Source organism: Petaurus breviceps, unplaced genomic scaffold (assembly GCF_028583685.1).
Source record: "Petaurus breviceps papuanus isolate PSGF00001 unplaced genomic scaffold, PetGlider_PUasm1.0 138, whole genome shotgun sequence".
Classification (NCBI taxonomy): domain Eukaryota; kingdom Metazoa; phylum Chordata; class Mammalia; order Diprotodontia; family Petauridae; genus Petaurus; species Petaurus breviceps.
The window spans coordinates 24,708,025-24,722,132 of record NW_027185694.1 but is presented as its reverse complement, the minus strand read 5'-3'; the positions used below and the strand labels follow the sequence as shown (position 1 = coordinate 24,722,132).

At 38.0% G+C, this 14,108-nt stretch overlaps 1 protein-coding gene across 2 annotated transcripts in view; it reads left to right on the top strand.

The window, feature by feature from the left end:
• LOC138177415 (lipase maturation factor 1-like) overlaps positions 1–1,643 on the top strand; it is a 618,163-nt gene extending 616,520 nt beyond the window's left edge. For both annotated transcript variants that reach the window (XM_069108612.1, XM_069108603.1), the window contains one exon: positions 1,482–1,643. The gene's annotated coding sequence lies outside the window, so the exon portion shown is untranslated. The remainder of the gene's footprint in view (positions 1–1,481) is intronic.
• The last annotated feature ends 12,465 nt before the right edge of the window (positions 1,644–14,108 follow it).

The following is a 14,108-nucleotide window of genomic DNA, read 5'->3' as shown; positions in this document are numbered from 1 at the left end:
TGAATGGAGTGCCATGTATGATGACAGCTGGAGGAAGGTAACATTTGAGCAAAGTGTTGAAGGAATCTAGGGGTTCTAAGAGATGGAAGTAAGGAGGGAGTGCATTATAGGCATTGGGAACAGACACCCTGTACAAAGACATGGAGGTGGGAGATAAGAGTATAATGTGTGAGAAACAGCAAGAAGGCCAGTTTGATCCCAAAATACAGGGGCACAGGTCAGGGCTTGCCTTGCAAGAATTCAACCACTCAAACCTTCTCTCAGTCCAAGTAGCGAGTTTATTGTAACACCAGTAGAAGTGGGCTAGACTCCTAGTGCATCTATGGTATTTGTGACACCAATACAGGTGGGCCAAATTTAAGAATCTGAGCATTTGATGAGGATAAGATGGATATTTTTATACAGAAAGACTGGATGGGATCTAGGAGTGGCAAAGAGCCTGAGGTGATCCTGAGGTAAGCTGAGAAAAGTCCTGGAAGGGATTAAGGGTGTCAAGTAAGCTAATTAAGTAATTAGTAGGGGCTGGGAGGGGTCAGATGCCTTCTATCAGTACCAGAATTCTAGGCTGCTGGAAGTTCAGGGTTTTTCCTTTTAGGGGTTCAGAGACATTGTCTTTTCCTGTTAGGGGTTCAGGTCCCATTATCCTATCAATGTGAAGGAGAATAATGTGTGATAAGGCAGGAGAGGTAGATTAGATGGAAGTTGTGAAAGACCTGAAATGCCAAACAGAATTTAGTATTTTCCCTTGGGGTCAGTGACCTTAAAAATTGTTTTTTTAATAACTATGCTCTCTATATAAATCAAGACAGCATAAACTAATTTACATTAAGACTATGACAACTTCCTTGCTCCCAAACTGTTACACTCTGCACAGTATCTGAGGGGAACTTTTTCCTTTTATTTTGAAGAGGGACATTTATTTTATCTGTCTATCTTATCTATCTAATCTATCTATTTGCTTTTTGGAGGGGGGAAGGCAGGGCAGTTGGGGTAAAGTGACTTGCCCAAGGTCACACAGCTAGTAAGTGTTAAATGTCAGAGTCTGGATTTGAAGTCAGATCCTCCTGATTCCAGGGCCAGTGCTCTATTCACTGTGCCACCTAGCCACCTCAAGGGACACATTTATTAATTTAATTGCTTAAGGAATGCCCCTTTTCCCCACCCATGCACCCACTCATTTATTTCATAGTTATGGGGTACTCCTGGTGTGGAGCAATTAATTTATAATTTTATTGGGTGTCCTGGTCCATTGAGACATTAAATGATTTACTTGGTGTCCATTTGCCCAACAGAGGCTGGATTTGAACATTCAGACCCAGGTCTTTCTAACCCTAAGCCTGGCTCTCTGTTCCTCTCTCAGGAATCTTCCTAATAATTAGCCTGTTTTGACAGAATTATAGATTACATAATTAGCACCTTTTCTTTGGAAATGCAATTTGGCTTTTGAAAAGACAACTTTTCTCTTTTTGTGATCATTTTAGGATGGGAATTTCAGCTCCTGGAAACAGGATTTTTGGGGATATTCTTGTGCCCACTCTGGACTTTTTCTCGACTACCCAAACATACTCCAACATCCAGCATTGTTATATGGGGATTTCGATGGCTTATTTTCCGAATTATGCTTGGCGCGGTAAGTAGAACATTTATACACTTTATTTTGGAATACCTTTCAGGGCTACCTTAAAACAAACAAACAAACAAACCTCTGAACCATGAAAATTAGAATTACCAGTTTTATTCCATTCAATTTTTCATGATCATTTTGGATGGTAATGGGATGGGATCCATCATTATCCCTGTGTAGAATTTGTAGCCTGGTAATACAGAATCTTATTGATTTTACTCTTTTTACTAAATTTGTATGAAAGTCTTTATTACCAAGTATTACAGTCAATCAATCATCCCTTCTTTTTTAGAGGCCACCAGCTTCAGCTTAAGATCACTTTTGTATTTTCATTTTGTCTTGTTTTCTTTAGGGAGGGGAGGCATTTCCTATACTTGTCAATTATGTTATTACATGGTTGTTACTTGGTTATTCAGTTCAAGCTGAGATTTGAATCTCCTCCGTTTTCCTCCCTACTCTCAAATAGCCCCTATCCATTGGAATCTTGTGAACTTCTTTCACTGTTAGACTTTCCTTCAATTTTTATTTCAGATGGATCCCTGCTACTTTTGAAATCTTTTAAATCAAAGTATTTATTTTTTCTCTGGAAGTCTATCTATATGTGTACTCAGTGTTTCTGTGTAATGTAAAGAGAATTTTAAAAACACATTTAAGAGTGTCATTTTTGTTTGTCATTCAAAACTCAGCCCATATGTCAAAGGATACTTTTCTTTAATGGTTTCCATCCCCAAATGATCCAAGACAATTAATTAAATCCATTGTGTTTTCTTTTCCCTTTTTAGGCTTCTCTTGGGTCTTGATATTTGAGATCAAATCTTATATTCAGTTCTGGTCTTCTTAGGAAAGCTTGAAATACTTTTATTTTATTGAATGAACATTTTTTCCCTTGAAGTATTATGCTTGATTTCATTGAATAGGTGATTCTTGGTTGTACTCCTAGCTCCTTTGCCTTCTGGAATATCATGTTCCATGAGCTCTGATTCTTTAATGTTGCAGCTACTAAATCCTATGGAATCCTGATTTGAATTGTTTCTTTCTGACTACTTGAAGTATTTTTTCTTTGACCTGATAGTTCTATAATTTGGCTATCTTGTTACTTGGAGCTTTTATTTTGGGATCTATTTTCTGAGGTGCTTGGTGGATTCTTTCAAAGCCTATTTTGTCCTCTAGTTCCAGGATATCAGCACAGTTTTCTTTGATAATTTCTTGAAAGATGCTGTTGACATCGTCCTTTTGATTATGACTTTCCCAGTGATCCTGACATTATTTTTCCTGGTCAGGAGTTCCCCCCCACCCCAGGTCAGGTGTTTTTCCAATGAGGTATTTTAAATTTTCTTCAATTTTTTCATTCTTTTGAGTTTGATTGACTTTTGATGTCTCTTTAGCTTCCATTAGACATTAGCTTCCACTTGTCCAATTCTAACTTTTAACTAGTTATTTTCATCAGTTAGTTTTTGTACTTCCTTTTTCCATCTGACCAATTGTACTTTTTTAAGGAATTGTTTTCTTCAGTGAAAATTTGTATCTTCTTTTCCATATGGCCAATTCTGCTTTTTAAGCAGTTGTTTTCTTTTTCCAAGCTGTTATTTCATAATTTTCTTCCATTACTCTCATTTCTTTCCCCAGTTTTTCTTCTACCTTTCATATGATTTTTAAGAAGTTCTTTGATGAGTTCTTTCTGGGCTTCTGACCACTTCCCGTGTTCTTTGCGGGGTTTGTAGAGGTTTTGACATTTGTTGTCCTCCTTCTGAGTTTGCTTCTTGATCTTCTCTGTTACCATGACAATTTTCTATGGTCAGATTCTTTTTTTGTTGTTTTTTTTTTTCATCTTTTTTTTTTTTAACTTTTTTCCTTTCTTTTAAATTTAAGCTCTGTTCCTGGGATGGAAGGGATACTGTCTTAGGCTTCTTGTGCCAGGTGCTAAAGGCCCTGGCTATTTATCTGGTGCTGCACTGATGTTGCCCTGAGGCCCGTGGAGGACCCTGGTGTCTGGTGCTGTGCTGACATGGTGGGGTTGGGGTTGTCACTGGAGGCTATGGGCTGCTGAACTGGTGACATAGTGGGTGATATCTGACATGTGCTGAGATCAGTGGCGTGTTTCTACATTTTCCCAGACTATGCTGAAGCACTTGGTGGTCTGGCCCCTAACGGCTGTCTGTTTGCCCAGGGCTGTGCTGAAGCATGTGGGGGATTCTGGTGTGGTTTGTCTGCTCCACTGCGCCAGGTCTCCAGATCTCCCACTGATTTGCTGAGGTGAGGCTTGCTCGGATGCTGCACTCCCCTTTTTCCCAAGTGAGACAGACCCTTCTTGGTGATCTTCCATGTTTATTGGGCTAAAGATTGTTTCACCCCATCTTTTTGCTAGTTCTACTGTTCCGGGATTGTTTGGGGGGGGTGCTGTTTTATAGTTGTTTAGAGGTGAATATCAGAGAGTTATGGTAATTTACTGCTTACTCTGCCATCTTGCCTCCCTGACTGAAAGACTTTTAATTTGATGAGAGGGATTTGTGTTTTTAAACAAGGATGCTTTTTGAGCTAATTTGATCTCTTGTTCATATAACTTTAGGCAGTATAATAGTGAAGGAAAAGATATTTACTAAGTATTTGGGAGGCTGGTTGACTTTGTCAGAGGTATCATAGGAGGATTCTTTAGGTATGGGTTGGACTATGTCCCTCCTAGCTCTTAAGTTCTATAATTTCTTTGAAGATACCTTTGGTTAAAAGTATACCAAGGAGACTCAGTATAATAGTCTTTGGGAAATTTGTCTCCAGTGTCAGTTTTCCCAATTTGTTCCTGGTTTTGTTTTTTTAGTTTCTTCTCTTCTATTGATGAACCTACACATTTTCTAAAAGTTGCATTATCCCCGCCCCCCCCCCCCCTACAATCGCAGTGATGGCAGTGAGAATTTCTATGGGGGTCAGGTGTGGGAATGGTGAGGTAGCAGTTACTGCTTCCATATGTGGGTTGTTACTATACTGGGACTGTGGGAAGTTCTTAAATCACACATACATGCAGAAGCTTAGAGTTTGAAGGAAGTACAGAAGCCATTTAGCCTAATTTATACATCTGAACAACAATCCCTTCTTCAGCATCCCCACCAAGGGACAATCATCCAGTCTGTGCTCATTACTGTTACATCTACCATTCCCATACATAACTTCCATGGGAACTCTCATTGCTTTTGTTAAATAACAACAACAGCAACAATAACAACAACAAGAAATCTGCAACTTTTAAAGAATGTGTGGGTTTGGAAGCAGTAGAAGAAATTAAGGGGAAAAAAGGAACTAACTTCTTCCTGAAATAGCCCTTTATGCTTTTGGATAGCTCTAACAATTGGAGTGTATTTCCTTATAACAAGTCTAAATATTTTCTTTCTATATCTTCCCTCTATTTCTATTAGTTTTTCCTTAAGAGAACAAACATAGCAGGTGTAATCCTTTTTCCACGTAAAAGCCCTTCAGTTACATGCATAGCTTTCATGTTCCCTCTCTCCTGTACAGGCTAAATATCCCTAATTCCTACAATTCATTTTCACATGGCATGAACTTAACTTATCTTGGTCACCCTCTTTTAGACTTTTCAGATTTTCCAGCTTAGCAGCTTCCTTCCTAAAATGTGGCTTCTAGAACTGAGCACAATTATCTAAATGTCATCATCATTGTGATAGTTTTACTATTTTTTCTTATTCTGGACACTCTACCTATCCTAATATGTCCTAAGCTTGCATTAGTTTTTTTGGTTGTTGTTTTAACATTTGTATTCAGCTTAATCCCTGATGTTGTTTAGATGAATTGTTCTCTGGCCTCTGCTCCCTCATCTTGTGAAGTTAATTTTTTTGAACCAAAATATTAAGATGTATTACTTTTGAATTTCATCCTGTTTCATTTGATCTTGAATATTTGATTCTTCTCAAGGAATCACCTATAACATTGAATACAGGGTCTTGTAGATAGTAGATACTCATTATGTCCTTTTTGAAAGAGACACAGATTCTGGCCTAGTTCTTGCCCTCTTTGAGCCCTCAAATGAGGAGAGATCACACATGCTCAAATACGCACACACACACACACACACACACACACGTGCTCTTGCTTGACAAGGCAGAGTAGAATTTTAGTAGTGCCCCTTCTTGAAGATGGTATAATTTTAAGTATTGATTATTTTTGAAGTTAGAACTAATACCATTTACTGAGTTTATACTCATTAAATTTTTTTCTTTTTTCCCACTTAATAGTATTTTATTTTTCCAATTACATGTAAAATAGTTTTTAATATTCACTTTTATAATATTTTAAGATTCAAATTTTTCTCCCTCATTCCCCTCCCCCTCCCCTAAGACAACGAGGAATATGACATAGGTTAAACATGTACAATCATATTAATCAGATTAACTTTTGAAGATAAAAATAATTAATTAGATGAACAAAATATAGATTCCCACAAGATAGAAACAGGACTATAAAGTGAAAATCATATATAGGCTTTAGAATTCTTCACCAAAGGAAGGTTTCCATTAAAAGTGTATCCGTGAAGGTGAGGCTTCTGGGTTATACTATCCAGAGCAGAGTAAACAGAAGTAACCACTGAGATTCTAAAATGCAAATATTTATCCAACCTGAGATGTAAGGAAAGGTCCATGATATATAGATATTGTGGATGGATTGTGTGTTTAAAAGTGTGAAAACAAATAATATATAGTAAGCTCACCTCGGAACATAAGGACTAAATTGTTGGTTATTCATGGTCCATTTTAGAATTACTTTCATTAAAGGAGAGGTTTGTTTTTATTTTTTAGAAAAAAAGAGTTTTCATTCTTAAGTAGATGAAAACGATAGCATTGTTTAAAAGGATGACATGGGAAAATGATTCCCTTTTGTCAAATTCCATTACATCTTTAAAATGTTAAACTGACATTCCTTGACATTTAAAGCCCTTCACAAACTTCCCTCTTCTTATCTAATAGCTAACCTATGAGCCAAGAAGACTTGAGTTCAAATCTTGCCTTTGACACATAATAATGGCTTTGTGATCTTGGGTAAATCACAACCTTTGGTGTTCCATACAATTTTCAGACTATACACTGCAGAAGAGTTGTGGAACTTGCTTTGGTAGAGGAATTTTAGTGGAGGGGTTATCTGATAACCAATAAAAATCACAAGTCCAGTCCCTTTCCCTGTCCTATACTTTAATTGTACCCTTCTGTTCTTTGCTTTCTCCTTCTGTCGCACTCATAGCAAATCTACTCTGCCCTTATTGGAACTCCTAGTCACTTGAGCCATCCCTGTTTTTCCATATCATAATATGTACTCTAATTTAACTTGCTTCTGTTTTCAGCCTAGACAACATGACCTTCCATTTGAATGTCCTACTAGCTGCTTTCCTTGAATCCCTTGATCTAGTGACTTCTCCTCATGGTATCTGCAAATCCTCATACTGGGTAATCCATACCATCTGCTTCCTGTCTTCTTGTAACATGTTGATGAAAAAAAATAGGAAACCTTATCCACTATTAGGTTTATATGTGCCAGAGAATGTGCCAGTCTGAATTGAAAGTGGAGGTTGTTCACTAGAAGTTCTGTTCAGCAATGAAATCACAGGTCTGGCAAATAAAAATAAAAACCCAAAAGTGAGTTCTCTGTGCTACTCAGTAATCTTTTTAACTGTGATCTTCTCAACTCTATATCATTCTTCTGAACATATGTTCCAGAACTTTTTCCCTCTCCACTACCACACCAGTAGGAGGTAGATGACCCATCCTTTTCATTGAGAGCATCCGACATCAGCAATCTTAGCTCTTTTCTTCTGTTCCTTAAAACTCCTCCTTTTTCTACTTTCCCTTTAGTCACAGAAAAGGGAAGATTAACTAATCATAATCATCATTCCTCTACTTGCATCCTTGATCTCATTCCCTCCTGTTTCCCCTAGAATCTTACCCCTATAGTAAATGTTCTTTCTCTCATATATCTTTAATCTCTTCCTGGCCTCTGATTGCTTCTCATCTGCCTAGACATACTGGGACTTCCTCAAACCTAAAAAAGCTATGCCTTGACTCTGCTATCCATCTAACCACCATCTCATTTCTCATTTTCTTCTCACTATTAAATTTCTTGAAAAAGTTGTTTTTGTTTGATGCTTCTGTTTTCTCTGCTACTTGGAAACTGATTTCTATCCTTATTCTATCAAAGACCTAATTTCCAAATCTAGGTTTCAAGAGTGTTTATTCTAATGGGTTAGAACACAGTACTGATCATGCCAAAGTATTATGATCATAGATTTAGAGGTGGAAGAGACCTTAGAGGCCAATTAATCTAACTCCCCCATTTTACAGATAAGAAATTGAGACCCAGAAAAGCTATAATTTTCCCAAAGTCACATGGATGGGGTAGTAAGTGACAGAGCTAGGTATTCAAACCCAGGTATTTAAACTGACTCCAAATCTATTGCACTTTCCAGTGTACAATGCTGCCTTTCCAATGATTTTTTCCTAGTACTTGCCTCTCTTAACTTTTTTGCTTTTGATGCAAGTTGATCCCCTTTTCAGACTAGAAACTTTCCCTTTATTTCAATGAAATCAGTCTTTTGATTCTCCTGCCTTTATAAGCCACCCTCTTTTGGGTCATAGGATTGTAAGTTTAGAAACAGAGAGGGTCTTAGAGGCCATTTCGTTCAGCTGCCTCATTTGACAGATTAAACAGCTCAGTCTCAAAGAGGTTAAGTGTCACTTAGCAAGTTTTCATCAGAAACCTAGGTCTTTCTGACTTCAAATCCAGGACTCTAAACCAAACTGCCTCTCAGCTGTCCTTTGATGGGTCCTTGTTTCCTTCCTGATGTATAATATGGGAATTCCCTGAGGGTCTTTCTTTGGCTTTCCCCTCTTTTAATATTTTCTTCCTTAGAAATCTTTTTCATTCCCATAATTTCACCCTCCAGCCTCTGTGTAGATGGTGTCCAGATCTATATACTCAGCCCTGTCTCCTTTTGGAGGACCAGGCCTGCTCCTCTAGCTACCTTCAGAACCCTTCCCCAGAGAAGTTTAACATATCTGAACCCAGATTCATCCTTTCCTCTAAACATACTCTTCTAAACTTTGTTGTCTCTGCTTATGGTCCCATTTGGAGCCCTGGAGATGACCTCTTCCATAGCTGTTCTCATCCTTTCAGTTACTAAAGCCCTTTTGATTCTGTGTCTACATCTCTTGTATGCTTTCCATTGTTATTACCACCATTAGTAATACCTTTATTACCACTGAAATGGACTATTGTAATAGCCTCCAAACATTTCTTTGTGTATCACTAATGACTGCCTTCAACTTATGCCTCCAGTTCCTGCAAGAAAAATTTTTCTTAGGCATAGTTCTGATACATCACTGTGCTGTTAAAAGATCTTCACTATGTCCTCTTTCAAAGTCCCAAACTCTTTTGCCAACCTGTCAAGACCCTTCAAAATCCGATGCTACCCTACCTTTCTAGCTTTATCTATTATCATTACCCACCTACACATACTCTGTGCTCTAGCCAAATTGCTGTATCCTGTGGAGTGTCCTCCCCTCCCTTTGTCTTTGCTTATGTTGCTTCCTTTGTCTGGAATGTCCTTCTTCCCCTCTTCACTTATGAAATTTAAAACTCAGACATTGCCTCCTCTGTCAAGTTGTCTGTCAGCCTCTATCCATTAGAGGCATTCCCCCTCCAGTCCCACCAAACACTTTGTTTGTATCTCCCTAAGGCATTTATCATTTACTTTATCTATTATATATTTCTGCATTGCTGTATTCTTCTGTATACTGATACTTGATTTAATTTGTCCTAATGTGACCCTTTCTCAAACTTGTGAGAGTGTTTTTTAATTGCAGTGTCCTTATAGCTCAGAGTACATAATTTTATAAGTATAATTTGTGCTGTTTTCCTCTTAGCATAGTGCTTTCTACTAGGCCACAGAGTTTGATTTGCTACTTTGCTACCCACTTAAAAAGTTTTGTGAGATCTTTCTAAACTTTTGTCCTTGTCAGTTTTACTTCTTAGAAAGACTTTAGGATGCTGGCAGACTTGAAAATTTCCCTGTGCTTCTTTGTCTCTTAGACCTAGATCATTTGTTGAAATGTTAAATAAGCATGGGTCTAGTAGTCTTCTCAGAGAAGTCTCACTCTTTGTATTTTTCAGATATCTTGGTCTTTGTACTTTCTTTAGTTTGTCTTTGGTACTCTCTTTCAGGTTCCTGATGGTTCTTATCCCCTAAGGCAGGGGTGGAGAACCTGCAGCCCTGAGGCCACGTGTGGCCTTCTAGTGCAGCCGTTTGACTGAGTCCAAGTTTTACAAAACAGATGCTTTTATTAAGGGGATTTGTTCTGTAAAGTTTGGATTTAGTCAAAGGGCCATGCTTGAGGACCTACAGGCCTAAATGTGGCCTCAAGGATGCAGTTTCCCCACCCCCTGCCTTAGGGCATCCAGTTTCCTCATGCTGTTCTCTGACTCTCCAAAAATCTTCTGTATTCCCAGCCCCACAAAAAATCACAAAAATTAAAGCATTTTTCCTCATTTCACTGTCTTCCTATTCTCTATGCTGTGCTCTGAGTCTGATCTCATCTTTTACCCTCCTTCTTGCCACCTTTGCTTCATTTAAATTGTTTTAATTTAGTTTAAAAAAAACTAAGCATTTATATTTATTCTTTCCTACTTTCCCCCATTAGAGAAAAAAGAAAAATAGAATCCATTTAATAAATACATTTAAACCAGAGTGGTTGAGTGCTTGTCCAAGGCCCCAAAGGTACATTTTTCCCCTCTCTTTTTCTCTTCTAAAAAATTAATTGTTGTCACTTTCCAAAGATCATCTGTGCTGATACCTATCCCACTATCATTTATAACCCCTTCAGAGTTCTGAAACCTTTTTAAAATAATTTCTTATTGATTGTTTTGGATTTTATATCCCCTATATAAAGCCACACACAAGCAGCTTTCCAGAGGACTGCTGCTGTGAACAGCTTTCAAGGTTCTGATTACATAGTATAGCAAACTCTATTTATTCAATACAAGTCAGAGCAAAACATTCACAGAAAATCAAGGTACCGCATTTACAATGTTACAGTTTATCACAGAAAATCAAAATACAGCATTCACTATGTTACAATTCAACAACTTATCACTAAAATGGACACATAGTTTTCACCAAAGTGGTCTTGTAGTTTTAAACAAAGTACATTCATTTAGTCAATCACAAAATCCTTAATTCAATCACAAAGTACAAAAGTCAGAGTTTTCCACCCCTGAGTCACAGTAAATCATAATCTTCTCAGTCAGTACACAGTATCCAAGTAAAGTCTTCTTTCAGCTTGACTTGAGGCTGGCTCTCAGTTTCCATGGTTCCTCTTCCCTGGTCCCAGCTCCAGCTGTCACCTGGGTTCAAAGGCAGGCAGCTCCCAGTTCCTTGTCCAGCTCCTTGTTCAGTTCTTCCTCCAGTTCCTGTTCCCTGTTGAAGTTCACAGTGTCCAGTCCACCTCAAGTCCTTTACAGTTCCTGTTTCTGGGAAGACAAAGCTTGACAGAGCCACAATAATATTCATATACATTGCCAGCACCATCTCAATTCACTATCTGCCTGTGAAATCAACTCAGACCCACCAACAAGGTCCAAGAGGTCAGCACAAATCATCAGTAAAGCCCCAGGACTCCAAAACCCTCCTCCCGAACTTCTGTAAACATACAACCAGAAAATCTTCTTTTGGGGCTTCCAGTAAGGTCCCAGGGCTTCTGTACAAAGCATCAAACAAACATCAACACAGACAGAGAAGACAAACAGTGCCGGGATACCACAAGTTTTCTCCTTCTTGACTCTGCCACCACAAGAGTCCTCTTCTCAGTTCTGCTGTCTCTAGCCTGGAAATTCTCCTTCCTGTTGCAGGAGTTCATGAGTTCTAGGGTTTACAAGTTGTGGGGTTCACACCTTCTGTTTCTTAACAGACTTGATACAAAGCTCAAAAGAAACTTGAACTGAAACAAGGTGTTAATTCAATAGATGAAACAAGGTGTGAACTATTTCTGTGCTTGCCATTACAATTTCCCAATGTGTTCCTTTCTCCACTCCCTCCTAGAACGCCATGCCTCACAATAAAATATGAAAAAAAAGAAGCAAAAAAAAGGAAAAGATCTTCAAGACATCTGAAAAAATGTGATATTGTAGGCAAAGGAGTAAGGCCATTGTTGGGTGAAGAGTATGGGAATGAGAAGGTGTCTTCTGAAGTCTTTTAGCATTGTTTCCTTTACATTATCCATAGCTGGTTTCTGCTGGGTCTGAATTTGAACTCGGGTCTCCTGGTTTTTAGTCTAATGTGTTTTATGTTGTTGCTGTATTGCCTCTTAATATAGGTAATGCTTGGTATATTCCTGACAAGGATGCAGACTGAGCTGCAGAAGTCTACTTTAATTAGGATTTACTCAAGGGCTGTGATAGGATTAGAGGAGCTAGATTGCCAGCCCAGTGAACACTTTGTGAAGCCCCTAACTGAAAACACTCCTTATAGTCAGCTACTCATACAGAATAGTGGTCAGCTGGTATTAAATAGTCATCTGCTTATAACTCCTAAAAATAATTTCTTAGAACATTGCTGATTATACAGTGTCTTTTTCTCTTGCTCTCTTTTTTCTTCTTTTTTTCCTTCCTTCCTTCCATCCATTCATCCATATAGAAACTTGCCATAGACTTTGCATAAATCTAAGCTAACAATATCAAATTATTTTTCCATGCTCACATGCTAATTTTTGGATTTATAAAATTCTAGTTGATTACTCAGGTGTGAAATTTATCCTGATAAAACTCTGTTGGCATTAATCCAATAGGCTATGCTCACTGAAGTATTCAGCATTCTTATGGTTATCTTCACAAAAACTTGTTGCGTTTACCCCCAAAAAGTTGTACACACTTAAGCATTCAGCAATGTTTTCTTTAATTGCAGATTTTTGCTGATTTGCTAGAATCTCCTAATGACTCACACTAATGGATAATAAGAAAAGCTATTGATACCAAATAGAAATTCAGAACGCTTTTTGAAGTTCAGCTGATTTTAGAATTATCCTGATAACTCATTTGCAGTTTAAGCTATAGTTTATATAATGGGAATTTGGATACTTAAAAGAGCTATACATTTCTAGACCTTAGTTTTTTTCATTTGGAAATGAAGGGTTTGGATTATTTCCATCTATGAACTCACTATTATTTCCAATTTATGAACCTATAATTCTGTGGTCTTAAGTGTAGTTATGTAAAGTTATATAAAATTGTCAAGATAATACACATCAGTCTTTCTCTTTCTACTCAATGCCAGTCCTATACCTCCACTTCCTTTCAGGTATTACAAATTTAGTATGTCCAAACCAGAACTCAGTACCTTTCTCCTTAAACACACCCCTCCTTTTACTTTTCCCATTTCTGTTGGTAGACATGCCTACTCTTCCAGGCACCCAGATTCATAAACTACTTTCAGTTCTACCCCCTATCCAGTCAATTGCTAGATATTACCAATTTTATCTCTTCAGTTTCTCAGCCATCTGTCTCGTTCTCTCTAGTTACATCACAGCCTTCCTTGGGCTCTTGCAATAACCCTCTAGTTTGTTTCCACTCATCCAGTCTCTTCCTCTCTAATCTTTCATTCTGATGGCTGCCAAATTTATCTTGCTGAAGGCCCAGTCAGTTCTTTGCTCAAGAATTTTACGTGGCTCCTCTTTGTCCGTTGGATAAAATACAAACTCGTCTGTAATTTTAAGCTTCCTATAGTCTGTCTCAAGTTTATCTTTCTAAGCTGATTGTCTATTATTCCTCACTATATTATACCTCATGTTGCAGTCAAATTGATTTCCCTTCTCTACAGTCTCCCACTCCCCCTCACCTGTACTTTTTAAAACCCTTAACTCTTTTTAGGACTCAGCCAAGTGCCTTCTGAAGGACTCTTAGGATTCTCCAGTTGTTAGGGTACTCTCATGATTTGTGAGTTTTTCCTCCCCAAATATGCACTCTTCATTTATTTGTTGTTCTCCCTCTAGTAAAATATGAGTACCTTGAGCATGCTGATTCTCGCTTTTGTATTTGTATCCTCTGTGCTTGGCATATAGTACATGATTACTAAATGTTTGTTGTCCGTTGGGCATAGAGAGAAATGTTTCATGTCGCTTCCATGAAAAATCTTCGTTATATTCTTGAAGGCAGCAATTGTTTCTCCTCTACTCTCTGGCTGAAGAGCAGACTACCAGTCTTGGTTCCTTTATCCTTGTGATTTTCTTTTTTTAAAGAAGAGGGGGATGTCACTATAATGGCTTGTATTTTTCAGGTCTACTTTAGGCTATTTTTCTTATTCTGACCGTAGTCAGGAAGCACAGGCAAAGGGGAAAAACACTGGATTCAGGAGGCTTAATTCAGTTTTACCTGTTCTTAGTTTTCTCATCTGTATGATGACAGATTTGGACCAGAAGTTTTCTAAAGCCTCTTAAAGTTCTAACAA